Consider the following 21,340-nt stretch of genomic DNA (forward strand, 5'->3'; position numbering starts at 1 on the left):
GTCCTGACGACTGAGGAAGTCCGCTTCCCAGTTGAGGACTCCCGGAATGAACACTGCCAATATGGCTGGCAGATGGCGTACTGAGCATTGGAGAATTTTTGACACTTCCATCATTGCCATGCGACTTTGAGTGCCGCCTTGATGATTTATGTACGCCACCGTGGTGGCGTTGTCTGATTGCACTTGAACAGGCCTGTTCTATACCAGAGGTAGGGCCAGTGTCAAAGCATTGAACACTGCCCGCAATTCCAGAATGTTTATCAGGAGGAGAGATTCCTCCTTGGTCCACCGACCCTGGAGAGAGTGTTGCTCCAACACCGCGCCCCAACCCCGCAGCTTGACATCCATTTTTAGAAGGACCCAGTTGGAGATCCAGAAGGGATGGTTCCTGCTCTACTGTTGGTCCTGTAGCCACCAGCTCAGTGACAAACGAACCTCCGAAGTCAAAGAGATCATTTGAGACCTGATCCGCTGAGGCAGGCTGTTCCACTTGGAAAGGATTAATCGTTGCAGAGGGCAGGAATGAAATTGACCGAACTCTACCATGTCGAATGCCGACACCATGAGGCCTAGTACTTGCATCGCCAAGTGGATTGACACTCTCTGGTGAGAGAGGAAGTATCTGATCATGTCTTGCAGTTTCAGGACTTTCTCTGGAGACGAGAACAATTGTTGGTCATGTGTGTCCAGCAATGCCCCCAGGCGCACCATGCTCTGAGCAGGAACCAGCGAGGACTCTTCCAGTTGATGAGCCACCCATGGGCTTGTAGGAATTGAACCGTCAGTTCCAGATGACTGAGGAGAATTTCTGGGGAGTTCGCCAGTATCAGCAAGTCGTCCAGATATGGCATGATCCTGAAACCCTGACGGCGGAGAAGAGCCGTCATGACTGCCATGACCTTGGTGAAGATCTGAGGAGCTATGATCAGTCTGAAAGGCATGGCCTGGAATTGATAATGTAGGTTGCCAATAGCAAACCACAGATATTGCTGATGCGACATGGCAATAGCTATGTGCAGGTAAGCATCCTGTATGTCCAGGGATACCATATAGTCCTTGTGCTCCATAGCTATTACAATAGAGCGCAGAGTTTCCATAAGAAAATTGGATACCACCACAAATTTGTTCAAAGATTTGTGATTGAATATAGGCCAGGAGGACCCATTTGGTTTTGGAACTAGAAACAGGGTTGAATAGTAACCCCTGCCTCTTTGAGACAGAGGTACCGGCACAATCACTCCAGCATCTAGGAGAGATTGTACAACCAAGTGTATAGTTTGTGCTTTCAGCGGATCCAAAGGAATAACCGTCGAGCAGTACCGTTGAGGGGGGCGTCTCTTGAAAGAGATTGCGTACTCGTGAGAGACAACTTCCTGCACCCAGGCATCTGAAGTGGTCCTTAACCAGGCCTGGGCGAACTGCAGAAGTCGGCCTCCCACCATGGGGTCCCCCAGGGAGAGGCCCACCCAGTCATGCTGCAAGCTTGTCCTGTTTGGAAGCAGGCTGACGGGCGGCCCAAGATTGCTTAGACTTGGGCTTGGTGGTTTTGGAAGTACGAGCCTGTCTTAGATATGCTTGACCCTTTGCTTTACCTGGAGGTCGAAAGGAATGAAAAGTGGTACTCTTAGCATTCGGAGCAGAAAGATTAGTATTTGGGAGAAATGCAGTCTTGGCTGTTGCCAAGTCAGTCACGATCTTGTTCATATCCTCCACAAATAGTATGTCCCCCTTAAAAGGGAGCACCTCCAAGGTCTTTTTGGAGACCAGGACCACTTTCCAGGACCTTAACCACAAAATCCGGTGAGCCCGGATAGACGTAGTAGACGCCTTGGCCACCATTACACTGGCATCAGAGGCCTCCTCCTGAATATAGTGAGAGGCTGTGGCACTATACGACAGAAAATTTAGAGGTAGCTCATCCTCAATTGCCTTAACCCATGCTTCAATAGCATTTGCAGTCCAAAAGGCTGCCATAGTGGGTCTATGTACAGCACCGGTAAGTGTGTAGATAGACTTCAGGCATCCCTCCACACGCTTATCCGTCGGTTCCTTCAGTGAAGTGACAGTGGTGACAGGCAGAGTAGAAGACACCACTAGACGGGCGACATGAGAGTCCACCGGCGGTGGAGTTTCCCATTTGTTACACAACTCCGCAGGGATAGGATAACAAGCCAACATCCTTTTAGACAGGGAAAATTTATTTCCTGGAGATGGCCAGGCTTCCTGGCGTATGTCAATTAAGAGGTCAGAATAAGGTAAAACTACTTTAGCAACCTTCTGACATTTAAACTTATCAGGTTTCTTAGACGTAGCAGGAGGTTCACTCTCATCATCAATCTGGAGAAACAGCTTGATAGCCTCCACTAGTTCAGGAACATCAACCTGAGTTGTAGATTCCTCATCAGAAACAACTGTATCAGTATCTGAAGGATCAATATAATCCCCATCCTCATCGGAAGAATCATCCAAAATATTAGTGGATTGTGAGGAAGAAGAGGACCCCTCTGGTCCCAGTAGGGCGAGGGTTAGGTTTGTGTTTAACCAAAGACTGATTTTATTGCTGTAACTGGGTTGACAGAGTATCTGCCCATGGCGGATTAACTACAGGGTCAATAAGTGGCTGTAACAGCACAGGAGGTCCCACAGGGACGTAAGTCATGTTACAAGCGTAGTCAGCATATTTGAAAATGCAGCCCAAGGTGGATCCTGATTTGCCACAGGAGCTGTGGGCAGACTGGAAGGTGAAGAGCACCCAGTACCTGAACTCTCAGCTGAAATCCTTTCCTCAGGTAAATCCGTGGCGCCAGCACTGCATGATGCAGGAGCGTCTGCGGATTCCCGCCCTGTGTAGCAGACACTATTGGGAATGTAGCCTTAGGGCGTAACAGTACAATATAGCCAGACAAAACACAATACCTGACCAAAAAAACCCTGTTTTATGTGACCGCAAATGCAGAGCATAAACAGAGGATTTAAGCAGTATGAGGTGACTGAAACAGTGAAAAATACAAAACATTATATCCTGTGGAACACTATATGGTATATGAGACCCTGACGCACTTAGCCCCCCCAGGGTACAGCATATAGTGATAGCAATATGTGTGATAAACAGAATAGAAAACACACAGCAGCTATAGGCACACACAGTCACAGGTAAAATGCAGAAATTATTACATATAACCAATAAAACTGCACTGGACAAGAAATACTACATATAGAGATATATGTATATAGCTATAACAATGCACTGTAAACACTGGATGTATATCACAGAATACTTGTACTAAATATTCATATAGTAGTGCACTTGTTCTTAACTAACACTGTCTAAATGACATGTAGAATATTTAAGCGTCCTGTAAATGCACAGCGCTGATGAGGTAGGCGGCTTTACAGAGGAGACAGTGCCCAGCAGTACCAGAATCAGCGCAGCTATGTGAAATGGCGCCCAATTGCTGACAGGGAGTGAGGGAGATGCAGCTCCAGGGTGGGAACACCTGCTGTAGATGGTGCCTGGAGCTGGGGGAGGGGCTACAAGGCAGCGCCTTATCCCCTCTGCTGGACTTCACCACCGGGTACTATGGAGCCTATAACAAATGGACTTTTGTAAATCCGACCTTTGCTCCCTGCCCTGGTGGATATAGTGGGGTCCCTGCACGGTCACAGTGTCCATGCCAGCAGCGTGGTCCATCTCCTGGGACCGCGTCCGGATCGCAATTTACCTGGAGGTCCCACCTGGGGGACCCTCGTACCTCCTCCCTGAAGTGCGGCCACGCGATCCAGGAGAGCAGCAGCGGTGATGTGTGCCTGATGACCGGAGTGCCTTCGCTGTAAGTACCCGGGAACCAAGCCGCGGGAGTATACAGTGCCGCTGAAGGAGGTGATGGAGCCGCAGCACAGAATGTCAACATGACATACACAGCAATTAGTGCTTGTGCTGCGGCCCTTGAAGTCTTCTAAAAAAAAAAAAAGCTCTTATCAGGGCTGCCTAGCATTAGTGACCTGCACTGCAGGCACCAACTTACAAACTGAGCTCCAGTGCCTGGAGGCGGGGCTATAAATGAGGCGGTGCAGTGCATCCTGGGTACAGTCAAAGCTTTAGCCTATTGGTGCCTCGGATCAAGATCCAACTCTACACCCCCGATGGTATTCTTTGTGGAATCCCACTGTACCCCGCTGCAGAAATACTTTTGCTCTATTTTTTTGTAAGGTGACGTGGCCACACCTCCTACAATTAGGACATGCCCCAAATAGTACCCAGGCCCTGCCCAGCTCCCAATGGTCCTGGGTGTTAATCGCAATACATTGGTCAATAATTTCCTCCACTACATCCAAGACAAGTATTTCCTATCTACATTCTGGCCCCATATGTCATTTTTCTCCCATATTCCAGTCTGTGTCACCCATCTGTTGCCGAAATTCAACTGGAACTGAACGAGCTTCCTGACGTAAATTCACTAATCTGGCATCTGCTGTTTATGCATTGAGTGTCGTAAAGGCCTTGCCAAATGCAAGAGTATTAAATATCTCAGGTAAGTGAAGCATAGGTTCAGGTTGTACAGGGTGCAATCCTTCTACTGCAGGGACCTGTTGACCTTTAGCTGCCTGAATCTCATGAAACCTAACCTGCTTTACTGTGAGTTGAGCTTGTAAGTCTTGTATTATCTGAATGAAGGCAGCTTTAGTTCCCTAAGCCTGACCCATCTGAGTTTATTGGCTTGGTGATTCTGTCACAGAATAAAGAATATATGAAATTATTCAAACTTTCAAATATGTACCCACTTTGCAGAGGTAAGTACACTTTAAGAATGAACAATGGAATAATGAGCCTGATTCATTAAGGATCGCTATTAAGGCCGGGATAGCGATGTTCACAAATCTGCTATTGTTAAAATTCGGATGTGAAGAGCCACCCAGAAATGATAAAAGACGCACTTCGATGCGTATGCATTAGCAGATTCGCAATGCATACACAAAAAAAGGACACCATCGACATTTGTGGCTGACCCCGCAGATGACGTCAGATACACGCCCCTAAAACAGCAATGACATGCCTGCGTTTTTCCAACCACTCCTCACAAACGCCATGTTACTACCAGAAACGGTCACTTCCTGTCAATCAAAATGCATTCACTTTACAATTAGAATGCATACTGTATGCAAGGCAATCACATTTTCCATTCGCACACGTGCAATACGTTCGCAGTGCATTCGCAGTTTGGCGATAATCGTTCACTGCGTGCAATCTCACATTTGCAATTGGTAATGAATCAGGCCCTATGAGTTTGCTGATCTGTTTGCAAGTCTTTCTTCTGAAAAAAAGCAGAGACAGGAATTATTTGGTTATTCAGGTAACCTACGGGAGGCAGATTGTATTAGAATCCAAAGGGTCAAGGCACCATGTAGCAGAGCAAGGATGGTCATAGGCAAGATCGTAATCCAGAGGGTTAACTGCAGTCAGCAGACGGAAGGTACACAGAAGCAGAGCAAGGCACGCATTTGTCTAGCAGACATTAAACGCCAAGCACATAGGCCCTCATTCCGAGTTGTTCGCTCGTTAGTGGTTTTCGCAACGGAGCGATTTGTCGCAAACTGCGCATGCGCAATGTTCGCAGTGCGTCTGCGCCAAGTAAATTTGCCAGAAAGTTAGGTATTTTACTCACGGCTTAACAAAGAAATTTCTTCGTTCTGGTGATCGGAGTGTGATTGACAGGAAGTGGGTGTTTCTGGGCAGAAACTGGCCGTTTTATGGGTGTGTGCGGAAAAACGCTGCCGTTTCTGGGAAAAACGCGGGAGTGGCTGGAGAAACGGGGGAGTGTCTGGGCGAACGCTGGGTGTGTTTGTGACGTCAAACCAGGAACGAAACTGACTGAACTGATCGCAGTGGCAGAGTAAGTCCCGAGCTACTCAGAAACTGCAAAGAAATTTCTATTCGCAATTATGCAAATCTTTCGTTCGCAATTCTGCTAAGCTAAGATTCACTCCCAGTAGGCGGCGGCTTAGCGTGTGCAAAGCTGCTAAAAGCAGCTAGCGAGCGAACAACTCGGAATGAGGGCCTTAATGTTTATGTGCCCCTTGTATGGTGCTAGGGGTGGAGCATAAGCAGGGGCGTTTTAAGAGAGGAGGAGGCCCGGGTGCAGCCTCCTCCGTTCGGGACCCCTCCTCTCTGCTGGCAGCGCTGAGAGTCTGAGCACTAGAGCGATCAGACTCTACTGCGCATGCGCAGATCTCCGGGAAAATGGTGCGGCGGCCATTTTCCCTGAGATTTCTCTACTGCGCATGTGCAGAACTCTGTGAAAATGGCCGCTGGGCCATTTTCACAGAGTTTTTACACTGCCGTGGACGTTGCAGCGGGACTCTGGAGGGGTGAGTATTCAGAAAATGGGTAGAGCGTGTGCGGTGGCGGCCCCCTCTGGACTCAGGGGCCCGTGTGCACCGCACACACTGCACCCATTATAGAAACACCAGTGAGCATGAGTATATTTATAATTTGTTGCCCCCACCGTATACCCTTCACCCAGAGTATACTTACCAGGGGCGTGTTAAGAGAATGGGGGCTATGTGCAGTGTCTGTTTGGGCCCTGTTCTCTCTAGTTGGCAGAGCATTAGTAGAAGTGATTTTCCCAGTGATTTCCCTACTGTGCATGTGCAAGACACTGGTAAAATAGCCACTGAGCTATTATTGTGCTCTATTTCCGTGGATGCAAAAATACAGATGTTACAATTTTGTGATCAATGATGCTAACTGTCACGTCCAGAGAATTAATGAAATTAATGTGTCACACCCAGGACTCTGGGCCCCTGATACCGGATCTGATGGCATCTGAGTCAGCCCTCACAACCACCACACTTTCTTACTGGATGCCCAATGAGGTCATCAGGCTGGCCAGCCAATTAAAAGCTCTGGAGCTCCAGTCCCGGACTCCCAGGCTGGTCCAATGAGCAGCCAGGGTGCCCTATTTAAACCAGTCAATACTGCCAATAGTTGTTTCTATTCTCTCCCCTGTGGGCCCTATACGTAGCTCAAGGTTCCTGTGTGCTCTGAGGCCTGCATACTGTGATTTCCAAGTCTCCTGTGTCATTCCAGCTCAATGCGATTTCCATGTATCCAGTGTTATTCCAGCACACTGTGATTATCAAGTCTCCATTTCATGTGTATTATACTCCAGAGTGTATTCCTCCTCGGGTGGTGGCATGGACCAAAACCAAAGTGGGGATTCCAGGCAGTAATGCATATCTATGGTACTTTTTAAATATTCTTTGCTACCCATCCAGATGAAAAATCATCAATTGGGACAGTTCGGATGGTGTAATGGTTAGCATTACTGCCTAACAGCACTGAGGTTATGGGTTTGATTCCACCATGGCTCTACCTGTGCGGAGTTTGTATATTCTCCCCGTACTTGCGAGGGTTTCCTCCGGGTACTCTGGTTTCCTCCCACAATCCAAAAATATACTGGTAGGTTAATTGACTCACAACAAAAATTAACCCTAGTATGAATGTGTGCGCGTGTACATGTGGTAGAGAATATAGATTGTAAGCTCCACTGAGGCAGGGACTGATGTGAAGCGCTGTGGAATATGTGTGTGCTATATAAATAACTGGAAATAAATAATATATCTGGTAAACATACGTTTTTCTTTGCTTTGAACATGAAGCTGAGGCAAAACAAAAATTGTATCTGTAAATATACTTTAAGAGTAATCTTTATAACCTAAAAATCTCAAAATGTTACATACATAGATGTAGATGTAGGGTAGATGTATCAAAGCTTGGAGAGAATAAAGTGGATGGAGATAAAGTACCAGCCAATCAGCTCCTAGCTGCCATATTACAGGCTGTGTTCAAAAAATGACAGGAGCTGGTTGGTTGGTTGGTTGTTGGTTGATAGTTTATCTAAGTCCACTTTACCTCTCTCCAAGGCTAAAGGGGGGTACTCACGGAGTGATCGCTGCTTAAAATCTAAGCCATCTGACTAGATTGCTTAGATGTTAAGCAGTGATCTCTCCGTGTGTACCCCCACAGCGATAGCAATGCGCAGCCCCGTGCATCACTATCGCTGGTGCTAGATTGGCCTGCATGCAGGGCTCAATCTAGCAGGTCGCTCATTTCACCCGCTGGGTGAAATGAGCGCCCCCCCCCCCCCCCCCCCCCGTCTCCCCCTGCACGCTCAGCACACATCGCGCTGTGCTGAGCAGGGGGAGAGATGTGTGCTGAGCGGTTCGCTCAGCACACATCTCTCCCCAAATTGGGCTGTGAATACGACCCTTTAGTACATAGACCCCATAGCCTGTAAAATTACAGGAGCAGATTGGATGGTATTTTATCTCTCTACACTTTATCTTTCTCCAGGCTTTGATACATCTTACCTTAACTGCGTAATATTGGTATGGTTCGTAATCAGTAAGAAAACGCATGGAAATGTAGGTTACCAATAAAACAACTATGATCATTTGTAATTTGTATACCTGGATCAAGATAATGCATAAACAAACTGAGTAAAGTAGTTTTATGCTAAAGCTGTTGAGTACTAACCTTTGCCATAGCATAGGGAAACTAGCACAAGGAGTGACTGTCACACATCAGGCTTCCAGGCCCTGTCACCTGACAAGGCGCTGCCACTTCCTGGCCTTAGTGGCTCCCATGGACCGCAGCAGGCATCCCTGAGTCTTATAGCTACCAATCATTCAAAGTTATTCATAGCCAGTTCAATGACTATACTTCTGTTTGTTAAACTCTTATGTCAAATCACAATCACAACTACTACAGATAGAGCCTTCTTTATCTTGGCTCTTTATGTGATTAGGCGTGCACCTAGTCACTGTGAGCGTCTTCGTCTGGACGTGTGCGCATGCCCGGATGGAGATGCTCCCAAATCACTTTGCCCGGACAGAGACGCTCTGAATGGGAAGCAGCTTGTGCACTCCTGGGGTGACTAGGAGGACGGATCACCTAGTCACGCCGGGAGTGCACGCCTACAACTAGGCAGGGTGAGATAAAGAAAGCTACATCTGTAGTATGGAAAACAGCACAAAATGGTCAATGACAGTTACTGGCCTTGCAGCTGCAAACAACACAATATATGTCCCGGTGCATATATAACACCAGAGTCTGATTCCAAATATCCGTCCTCACTATCTGACCATCATATTCTATTGCACACAGGGCTGTCTTTTCGTATGGGCTTGCCCAAGTGCCCCAGGAGAATGAAGGCCCTAGGCTGATAGCTGAGGATCCCCTCTGTCCAGGGGTACCAGATTTTTTAAAATTGGCCCTGAGGAACCAGAGATATCCGACTTAATAGCAGTGGCCCCCATCCGAGCCTGTTAATTGCTCTTCCCAGCCAAATATCTCGGATTGTCTAAATTAGAGTTTTTCGAAGGTATACTCAAAAAAATATGAGACTCTCCCCTTTTGGTGGACACTGGTAGCTTGTCTCTACTATGCCCAGAACCAGAGATATTAGCTTTCCAGCAGCTGGACCCTGCTCCAGCTCAACACGACTGGTATGCAGTTTTATATATTCGTTGGTGAATTGCTCTGGCTCCTGAACTTTGATCTTCAAGTCCCCAGCACCTCCTAAAAGGTAGGACTCTCTAGTGTTTTATCCCATTCAAAGCTAAGAAATCTATTTTCAGGTACTTGAGATATCTGCAGTCAAGCAAGATGCCCTCCCACCAGAAAATGATGAACACTAAAAGCCCACTCCACGATCCACCCCTCCCCTGTGTATTAAACACCTACTACCACCCTGGAAGTCATGTACTGGGGCCCCTGCAATCAGCCCAATGTCCCCTTCAGTTTAGTGCTCTCCTTCCCGCCTCATCTGTGCTGTAAAGGAGTAATTAGCAGAAATAACTGCTCCAGGTCCTATATGCTGAGTGGAAGATAGAATACCCACTACCACCCGCTGGACATCAAATAGCACCGCCCACCCATACCGCTGGAGGATGGGTAGGGGGCCCAGTGCATTGCTGTGCCCAGGGGCCTACACTGCTGTTAAGATGGCTCTAATTGCACATTCCTTCCAAATAAATAATTCATCATTCTGATTGTAAACGCTTCATAACATGAACATAGATATTTTTTCATTCTAGCAGTAATATTTAGTAATATTTCCTAACCATTGTAAAAATGTGACAAGCTCCTGAAGGCAGATAAGAGTGGAGCTACCATCACTCACATGCTGTTATGTTGCAACTAAAATGTTATTCAAAAGATTCAATAACTCATTACTGCCCATCCCTGGAGAATGACCCAAGCCCAAAGCAGACCCACGTGACCCATCTTTGGATTGCAGACTAAAGGCAGCAGACTTTTTATTAAAAGACTCTGATAAAAAGTTAGACCATAAAGTAGCACTTAGATCCTGGGGACTTTTAAGTTCCCTTTGCTGGAACACAGGCAGCAGGGCCAGCGTCACCATTAGGCACATTTAGGCAGCTGCCAGCCTAAGGGTGCCGCCACTGGACATTCTATTAAACAAAAAAATGAACCAGTGAAGTCATGTGAAAGGTGAAGTGACTGAGGGGCAGTAGTGGCTGTGGTTAGACTCGCGGTCACCGCTAGTGCAATGCAAATTATGTCTCTTTGACATTCTTTGCATTGCATTAGCGGAGGCCGTGGGTCTAACCACAGGCTCCACTGTCCCACAGTCACTTCACCTTACATGTGACCTCACTGGCACTGCTATTGCAAGGTTGACACCTCATCCGCCTGGGCTGTCAGAGGCAGAGCCGGATTAATAATGGGGCGGATGGAGCTGCAGCTCCGGGCCCTCCATTAAAATAGGCCCACAGCATTTACTAAATGGCTGATGTTTACAGCAAACCAAAGGTTGCACCGACTCACACAGCAGATGCTTCCCCCTGTTCCTGCCAGTGGGCTGAGAAACCGGGCATAATAAATGTGCTAATAGCAGCGCAGCAGGAACCTTCACAAGCTCTCCCTGCGCTTTCACTTTCTGCCCTGGACCTCTCCCGTGCGGCTGCTCCGTGATGTCACAGCGCACCGCACCGCACATCCCGCTGTGTGACTTACAAGCGCCGCGCTGTACTACACCTGCCTGCAGTAGCCAAGCTCAGCTCCTCCGTGAAGGCAGGCTTGGCAGTCGTGACCGAGCTGTGGTATGTGGCTGATGCTGCTGATCGGGGAAGGGATGACGGTGACCACGTCCTGCAGTGCTTTGTACAAAGGTATGCACTGCCACAATGAATATTTTAGCAATGATATTTGGTGACGTGATGCTGTATATATCTCCATATTTGTATGTATATACTAGTTTAAGACCATTCAGCTCAGTCTCTGCCTGCCCCTGCTTGGCTCCACCCCCACTCTGCTAATTACCCCAGCCCTTTACCTTCTCTTTCATGGCTCAAATCCCCTCCTTCCTCCTATCGTGTCTCCGTCCCAATCCATCCCAAGTCGATCCCGCACATTGATCCCAACTTCTTCCCTCCCCCTCCCCCATAATAGGTCAGTCACAAACCCCTCACCCATCCCCCTTCCACACTCCCATACTAGTGGCCAGATGGCCCCTCCTCAGCTGTCGCTGTCCCGTCTCACATGTAGATAAATGTGTCTGGCATCGGGATCCTGCCACTCGGGGTGCCGGCGCTCAGAGAATACCAACAGCGGCATCCCATTGTGCAGAATCTCAACACCTGCTAGGTAAGTATTCTAACCCTCCCCTTCTACCTTTCTAACCCTCCCTACCCGTACCCGCAGCCTAACCATAAACCTCCCTCCCCACACCCTAACCCTAGCCTCCCCCCAACCTAGCCCTTCCTGTTGTGTCTAAACCTAACTCCCCCCCCCCCTTTCCCCCGTAGCCTAACCCTAGCCCTCCCCACCATACCTACGATCGGGATGCCATCAGTCGGAATTCCGGCACCTGCATTGTGATGGATGTTGGTATCCCGGCGTCAGTCTACTGGCCAGCGTTGGGATTCCAGCATTGGTATTCCAACTGCCGGCATCCGAAACAGCAGTATGCTGACCGGATCCTACTCCAGATACTTGCAAAAATCAATCCTTAGACCAACATACAGGTACAGCTACGTTTCAGTGCTTTATTATCCGCACTATCATTAGTCTGAAACTGTTTGAGCCTGATGACAGTGCGGATAATAAAGCACTGAAACGTAGCTGTACTGGTATGTTGGTCTAAGGATTGATTTTTGCAAGTATCTGGAGTGGCGCACCCTATGAACACTTGTACGTAAGTATGTATACGTTTGTGAAGGCATCCGATCCATTATGCGTTAGGTGAGAGTCAGACCCATTGGAAAAATAAATAAATTAATAATTATATATATATATATATATATATATATATTATATATATATATATATATACACATATATATATATATATAATGACAAAAAAGGTGGCACTCAGAGTCTGTTTATGTAGCAAGAAGACGTGTGTATTGAAAGTTTGTCGACGGTTTGCCACCTTTTTTGTCATTGGATACTATCTTTCTGGATGGGCACCTGAGCATATGGGGCTTTGTACATTGAGTGCCGGCAGATCGTGGAGTGGTGTGTATATAGTAATGCTGGTGGCACTCCTAATCACCCAATAAAATAATGCAGACATAGGCTTGAGTGCGGTCAACTTTCCAGGGACCTTATTACTGTATACTGTATGTGGTTCTTCTGACTGCAAATGGCAACTGAACAAGCTATGATCTTATTAGATTAGTGCCAGACATCATGCACTTCTCGTGTGTGTGTGTGTGTGTGTGTGTGTGTGTGTGTGTGTGTGTGTGTGTGTGTGTGTGTGTGTGTGTGTGTGTGTGAAATGTTTATGCGATTTATGGCACCGCAACGTGGACATGTCCACTATCTCTATGTGTAGATTTAGACCCTTACCAGGTGCCATTTAATTTATTTAGCTCCTTATATATTTGGCCCTTTACTAGGTTTTGCCCCTTTGTACCCGCTAGTTACTGCACCGGTGTGCTCTGGGTTTTGGAAGTGTCCACCTTTGGAGCCCCTGTTAGCCCACTTTGAGGTCTGGGTCATTGTGTGACATTACACCGGGGTTTGGGTATATGACATGGCACTGCTGTATGTGCTTACTTATCACATGTGTCATTTTGTGGATTATGTTAATTTTGTATGTGTATTTTATTTTTATTTTATTTATTTCTTTTGAATTTTTTTATTTGTTACTTTTTCTTTTTTCATAATTTTTTGGTCCTTTTGTATTTCACATTCTGCAGTTTTGTGTATTGTTATGTGTTTTATCAGCCACGTGCTGTTTGTTCTATTACTGATATGCCGTGTGCTGTGGGGATCAGTATGTAAACCCAGCCGTCAGTATACTGCGGGATCCCGACCAAGGGTATGCCTGCATCGGGGCAAGTGCTAATAGCTGGTGTCGGAGTTTACATTATCTTCCTTTGTAGGACTGCACACCACTATGTTGCTATTTTGTTTCTATATGTTGTTATTTTGTTTCTGTAGGAAGTTACTTTGTTTCAAGATCTTTGTTTCTAGTATTGCCATACATACTCCCGCAGATGTTTTACCGCTGAGGTCATTGGTTCGATTCTCACCATGGTCTTAACTGTGTGGAGCTTGTATGTTCTCCCCGTGCTTGCGTGGGTTTCCTCTAGGTACTCTGGTTTCCTCCCACAATCCAAAAATATACTGGTAGGTTAATTGTTTCCCAACAAAAAGTAACCCTAGTGTGAATGTGTGTGTGTGTGTGTGTGTGTGTGTGTGTGTGTGTGTGTGTGTGTGTGTGTGTGTGTGTACATGTGATAGGAAATGTAGATTGTAAGCTCCACTGGGGCAGGGACGGATGTGAATGGCCAAATATCCTCTCTGTAAAGCTCTGTGGAATATGCGTGCGCTATATAAGTAACTGGTAATAAATAAATAATAGTCAGGAGGGGTCCCTGCCACACAAAGAGCTGCAGAGAAGGGGGCAGGTAAGCAAACAGAGTATGCCCACATTGGAAGGACCTTGTACTGTCAAGTTCCGAGCTACTGTAGCTGCGCAGAGAGTGCTCGTTCTGCGCAGATGTAGCCACGATGAGTGTGGCTACATCTGTATTACAGTCACATTAACAAGGGGTTTGTTCATTCATAGACTCTCACATTGCACTGTTAATGTAAGCGGGGGCAATGGAGATTTTTGAAGGTGGGAGCTAGTCCCACCATATGTACAGGCCACACCCGCTGTGCAGACCACACCTCCACAACACTGGTTACACCCCCCACAACACTAGTCACACCCTTGCTGTACTGGTCACACCCCCTGCGGCAGCACACAATAGGCCCTTCAGAAACTTCAGCTCCAGGCCCATGTGGACCTTAATCTGGCACTGGTCAGAGGCACAGCGCTGATGTGCGCAGCTTACAAGTTTGGGCGCCCATCACCTGGTTTGCTTTCTCCTTCCCTTAACTTAAAATGGTCGACAATTTTTTTTGTGTGTGTTTTGTCACTTTTCTGCCACTAAAAAAAAAAATCATGTTCCATCGCATGACTTGTTTCGTTCGCCACAGGTCTGTGGCTAAAATATATATATTAGGGCACTTATGTAAGGCATACCTCCCAACTGTCCCGATTTTCGCTGGACAGTCCCGTTTTTTGGGGACTATCTTGCTGTCCCTCCCGCGGGCCGCAGTGTCCCGCGTGGGGGGCAGTTGGGAGGCTCCTGCACTCGCTGCTCTGCTTAGCAGAGCAGCGGTAAATAGACGCTGTGCATACGCGCACAGCGTCTATTCAGTGGAGACAGAGGGAGAGAGGGCATGCCAGCGGCCCCCCTCAGTGATGAAAACAGGGACGTGGCTTGTAAATGCGGCCCTCCCGTGAAGCCACACCCCTTTTTCATAGGCCATGCCACTTTTCGGGAGCACGTGCGACTTCGCTGTGCGTGTGTCCCTCTTCCTATGATGGAAAAGTTGGTAGGTATGTGTAAGGCCATTGGCGTTTCTATAATGGGTACACGGGCTCCTAAGTCCAAGGGGGGCCCACACCGCACACACTGCACCCATATTTTACTATTTACCTTTTTGGAGTCGAGCGTGGGGCTCTGCTCTTGCAGCGAAAATCACAGTCAAAATGGCCGCTGCGCATGTGCAGTAGCCAAATTGGTATCCGGAACATGGCGGGTGATATGTTTCTGGAGACCTGCGCATTCGCAGTAGACTCCGGTACATTGCAGAAAACGACTGCACTGTGCAAAGGAGGGGGCCCACCCGGAGGTGCACACGGGCCCCCTCCTTTGTTAAAGCGTCCTGTGTAAGGCATAATGTATTGGAGGCACAGATGTGTAGTATATAAAGAATTTGGGGCACATATGTGTGGAATATGTATGTGGGGCATTGTGTGTCATAATTATGGCGGCACCTTGGTGCAAGAGATCCATCTGAAATTAGGTGTATTAACCCTTCCACACAACACTGTATGGAGAGCACTAGTGCGCAGTCTCCATGGTGCTTCTACGGGAAGGCATTGATTCGTTTACCAAGATGGCCACCATTTTGTCTTCTGAGCTCTATCATGTCACTGTGTTAGAGTAACACAGTGGGACAGTGAGACCCCGTGATTACTACATTCCACGTGTATCATCTCCGTTTGCATCCTGCATTGCTATCTCCATACAGTCACCGGCTGTTACATCCCAGTTATCATCATGTCACTAAGTTATGTGCGACAGTGTGTGTTCCATAAAGCCATTATGGGTATGATTATTTTTATATTCCATCTTACTGAGTTATGCTATGGGATAGCACACATGGCCAAAAGGAGAGGTACATATTTTTTTTACCTCAGGCCTGTAAGTATTATTAATTTTGCTATTTGTGCTGTAATTCCTGTATGTCAGGACTGGTTTCTTTCACATTCCCTGCTTTGCATGAGTTCTGACACACTTGTCCTATATGTCAGACTTGCAATATTAGTATGCCATAAAGACGCACAGAGTTACACAGCCTTGCCCTGAGGCCTACATAGAAATCTGCAAATTGATTTCATACAAATTAGAAAATGTTGAAACTTTGAATGTGTTTTTAGAATTGTGTGCCAAAGCAGGCATTACTACAGGAAGTACAAACAATAAATATGCCACTTACAGAGGTTGCAATACCATAAGGGTTTACATTTGAGGCAGTGGCGTATCTATAATGGATAAATAAATCTTTTTTTATGGGGCACTCTTTTAAGTCACTGTTTTATTCAAACATTACATTTTAATTTGTATACATTAAAAGTAGTTATTCCTCTGCTCACCGGGACGACTGCACCAGGCATCGGTGCCTAGCGACGGGATGGGACAAAAATTTCGAACGCACGGGCGTTCAACAGGTGATTGACAGGAAGAAGCCGTTTGTGGGTGGCAACTGACCATTTTACAGGAGTTTCCAGAAGAATGCAGGCGGGCTCAGCCGTTTTCAGGGAGGGTGTCTGACATCAGCTCCGGCCCCGATCAGCAGGATTACATTGCAAAGAAAATAAGAATTTACTTACCGATAATTCTATTTCTCGTAGTCCGTAGTGGATGCTGGGAACTCCGTAAGGACCACGGGGAATAGCGGCTCCGCAGGAGACTGGGCACAAAAGTAAAAGCTTTAGGACTACCTGGTGTGCACTGGCTCCTCCCCCTATGACCCTCCTCCAAGCCTCAGTTAGGATACTGTGCCCGGACGAGCGTACACAATAAGGAAGGATTTTGAATCCCGGGTAAGACTCATACCAGCCACACCAATCACACCGTACAACCTGTGATCTGAACCCAGTTAACAGCATGATAACAGAGGAGCCTCTGAAAAGATGGCTCACAACAATAATAACCCGATTTTTGTAACAATAACTATGTACAAGTATTGCAGACAATCCGCACTTGGGATGGGCGCCCAGCATCCACTACGGACTACGAGAAATAGAATTATCGGTAAGTAAATTCTTATTTTCTCTGACATCCTAGTGGATGCTGGGAACTCCGTAAGGACCATGGGGATTATACCAAAGCTCCCAAACGGGCGGGAGAGTGCGGATGACTCTGCAGCACCGAATGAGAGAACTCCAGGTCCTCCTCAGCCAGGGTATCAAATTTGTAGAATTTAGCAAACGTGTTTGCCCCTCACCAAGTAGCTGCTCGGCAAAGTTGTAAAGCCGAGACCCCTCGGGCAGCCGCCCAAGATGAGCCCACCTTCCTTGTGGAATGGGCTTTTACAGATTTTGGCTGTGGCAGGCCTGCCACAGAATGTGCAAGCTGAATTGTACTACAAATCCAACGAGCAATAGTCTGCTTAGAAGCAGGAGCACCCAGCTTGTTGGGTGCATACAGGATAAACAGCGAGTCAGATTTTCTGACTCCAGCCGTCCTGGAAACATATATTTTCAGGGCCCTGACTACGTCCAGCAACTTGGAGTCCTCCAAGTCCCTAGTAGCCGCAGGTACCACAATAGGCTGGTTCAAGTGAAACGCTGAAACCACCTTAGGGAGAAATTGAGGACGAGTCCTCAATTCTGCCCTGTCCGTATGAAAAATTAGGTAAGGGCTTTTATAGGATAAAGCCGCCAATTCTGAGACACGCCTGGCTGAAGCCAGGGCTAACAGCATTACCACTTTCCATGTGAGATATTTTAAGTCCACAGTGGAGAGTGTTCAAACCAATGTGATTTTAGGAACCCCAAAACTACATTGAGATCCCAAGGTGCCACTGGAGGCACAAAAGGAGGCTGTATATGCAGCACCCCCTTGACAAACGTCTGAACTTCAGGAACTAAAGCCAGTTCTTTTTAGAAGAAAATCGACAGGGCCGAAATTTGAACCTTAATGGACCCTAATTTTAGGCCCATAGACAGTCCTGTTTGCAGGAAATGCAGGAAACGACCCAGTTGAAATTCCTCTGTAGGGGCCTTCCTGGCCTCGCACCACGCAACATATTTACGCCAAATACGGTGATAATGTTGTACGGTTACATCCTTCCTGGCTTTGATCAGGGTAGGGATGACTTCATCCGGAATGCCTTTTTCCTTCAGGATCCGGCGTTCAACCGCCATGCCGTCAAACGCAGCCACGGTAAGTCTTGGAACAGACAGGGTCCCTGCTGGAGCAGGTCCTTTCTTAGAGGTAGAGGCCACGGGTCCTCTGTGAGCATCTCTTGAAGTTCCGGGTACCAAGTCCTTCTTGGCCAATCCGGAGCCACGAGTATAGTCCTTACTCCTCTCCTCCTTATGATTCTCAGTACCTTGGGTATGAGAGGCAGAGGAGGGAACACATACACTGACTGGTACAACCACGGTGTTACCAGAGCGTCCACAGCTATTGCCTGAGGGTCCCTTGACCTGGCGCAATACCTGTCTAGTTTTTTGTTGAGGCGGGACGCCATCATGTCCACCTTTGGTTTTTCCCAACGGGTCACAATCATGTGGAAGACTTCTGGGTGAAGTCCCCACTCCCCCGGGTGGAGGTCGTGTCTGCTGAGGAAATCTGCTTCCCAGTTGTCCACTCCCGGAATGAACACTGCTGACAGTGCTATCACATGATTTTCCGCCCAGCGAAGAATCCTTGCAACTTCTGTCATTGCCCTCCTGCTTCTTGTGCCGCCCTGTCTGTTTACGTGGGCGACTGCCGTGATGTTGTCCGACTGGATCAGCACCGGCTGACCTTGAAGCAGAGGTCTTGCTAGGCTTAGAGCATTGTAGATGGCCCTTAGCTCCAGGATATTTATGTGAAGTGATGTCTCCAGGCTTGACCACAAGCCCTGGAAATTTCTTCCCTGTGTGACTGCTCCCCAGCCTCTCAGGCTGGCATCCGTGGTCACCAGGACCCAGTCCTGAATGCCGAATCTGCGGCCCTCTAGAAGATGAGCACTCTGCAACCACCACAGGAGAGACACCCTTGACCTTGGTGACAAGATTATCCGCTGATGCATCTGAAGATGCGACCCGGACCATTTGTCTAGCAGATCCCACTGGAAGGTTCTTGCGTGGAATCTGCCGAATGGGATTGCTTCGTAAGAAGCCACCATCTTTCCCAGGACCCTTGTGCATTGATGCACTGAGACTTGGCCTGGCTTTAGGAGATTTCTGACTAGTTCGGATAACTCCCTTGCTTTCTCCTCCGGGAGAAACACCTTTTTCTGGACTGTGTCCAGGATCATCCCTAGGAATAGAAGTCGTGTCGTCGGGATCAGCTGCGATTTTGGAATATTGAGAATCCAACCGTGCTGGCGCAGCACTGTCTGAGATAGTGCTACTCCGACTTCCAACTGTTCCCTGGATCTTGCCCTTATCAGGAGATCGTCCAAGTAAGGGATAACTAAAACTCCCTTCCTTCGAAGGAGTATCATCATTTCGGCCATTACCTTGGTAAAGACCCGGGGTGCCGTGGACAATCCAAACGGCAGCGTCTGAAACTGATAGTGACAGTTCTGTACCACAAACCTGAGGTACCCTTGGTGAGAAGGGTAAATTGGGACATGTAGGTAAGCATCCTTGATGTCCAGAGACACCATATAGTCCCCTTCTTCCAGGTTTGCAATCACTGCTCTGAGTGACTCCATCTTGAATTTGAACCTTTGTATGTAAGTGTTCAAGGATTTTAGGTTTAAAATTGGTCTCACCGAGCCGTCCGGCTTCGGTACCACAAATAGTGTGGAATAGTACCCCTTTCCCTGTTGTAGGAGGGGTACCTTGATTATCACCTGCTGGGAATACAGCTTGTGAATGGCTTCCAATACTGCCTCCCTGTCTGAGGGAGACGTCGGTAAAGCAGACTTTAGAAAACGGCGAGGGGGAGACGTCTCGAATTCCAATTTGTACCCCTGAGATACCACCTGAAGGATCCAGGGGTCCACTTGCGAGTGAGCCCACTGCGCACTGAACTTCTTGAGACGGGCCCCCACCGTGCCTGAGTCCGCTGGTAAAGCCCCAGCGTCATGCTGAGGACTTTGCGGAGGCGGGAGAGGGCTTTTGTTCCTGGGAACTGGCTGTTTGTTGCAGCCTTTTTCCTCTCCCTCTGCCACGGGGCAGAAATGAGGCGCCTTTTGCCCGCTTGCCTTTATGGGGCCGAAAGGACTGCGCCTGATAATATGGCGTCTTCTTAGGTTGAGAAGCTACCTGGGGTAAAAATGTGGATTTTCCAGCAGTTGCCGTGGCTACCAGGTCAGATAGACCTACCCCAAATAACTCCTCCCCCTTATAAGGCAATACTTCCATGTGCCTTTTAGAATCCGCATCACCTGACCACTGCCGCGTCCATAAACCTCTTCTTGCAGAAATGGACAGCGCGCTAACTCTTGATGCCAGTCGGCAAATATCCCTCTGTGCATCACGCATATATAGAAATGCATCCTTCAAATGCTCTATAGTCAGTAATATACTGTCCCTATCTAGGGTATCAATATTTTCAGTCAGGGAATCCGACCACGCCAAGCCCGCACTGCACATCCAGGCTGAGGCGATAGCTGGTCGCAGTATAACACCCGTGTGAGAGTATATACATTTTAGGATATTCTCCAGTTTTCTATCGGCAGGTTCCTTTAGGGCGGCCGTATCAGGAGAGGGTAGTGCTACCTGTTTAGACAAGCGTGTGAGCGCTTTATCCACCCTAGGGGGTGTTTCCAAACGTGCCCTATCCTCTGGCGGGAAAGGGTACGATGCCAATAACCTTTTAGGAATTATCAGTTTTTTATCGGGGGAAACCCACGCCTCATCACACACTTCATTTAATTCCTCGGATACAGGAAAAACTACAGGCAGTTTTTTCTCACCAAACATAATACCCTTTTTAGTGGTACTTGTATTATCAGATATATGCAATACATTTTTTATTGCTTCAATCATGTAACGTGTGGCCCTAGTGGAAGTCACATTTGTCTCCTCATCATCGACACTGGAGTCAGAATCCGTGTCTGTGTCTGCCATTTGAGGTAACGGGCGTTTTAAAGCCCCTGATGGCGTTTGAGACCCCTGGACAGGCACAAGCTGAGTAGCCGGCTGTCTCATGACGTCAACTGTCTGTCGTAAGGAGCTGACACTGTCACGCAATTTCTTCCACAAGCTCATCCACTCAGGTGTCGACTCCCTAGGGGGTGACAACTGTATATAATAGGCAATTGCTCCGCCTCCATCTCATTTTCCTCCTCAAACATGTCGACACAATCGTACCGACACACCGCACACACACAGGGAATGCTCTGATAGAGGACAGGACCCCACTAGCCCTTTGGGGAGACAGAGGGAGAGTATGCCAGCACACACCAGAGCGCTATATATATATACAGGAATACCACAATAAAATGTGCTTTTCCCTTTATAGCTGCTGTTAGTATAAAACTGCGCCAAATTAGTGCCCCCCCTCTCTTTTTTAC

Source organism: Pseudophryne corroboree, chromosome 1 (assembly GCF_028390025.1).
Source record: "Pseudophryne corroboree isolate aPseCor3 chromosome 1, aPseCor3.hap2, whole genome shotgun sequence".
In the NCBI taxonomy this organism is placed as follows: Eukaryota; Metazoa; Chordata; class Amphibia; order Anura; family Myobatrachidae; genus Pseudophryne; species Pseudophryne corroboree.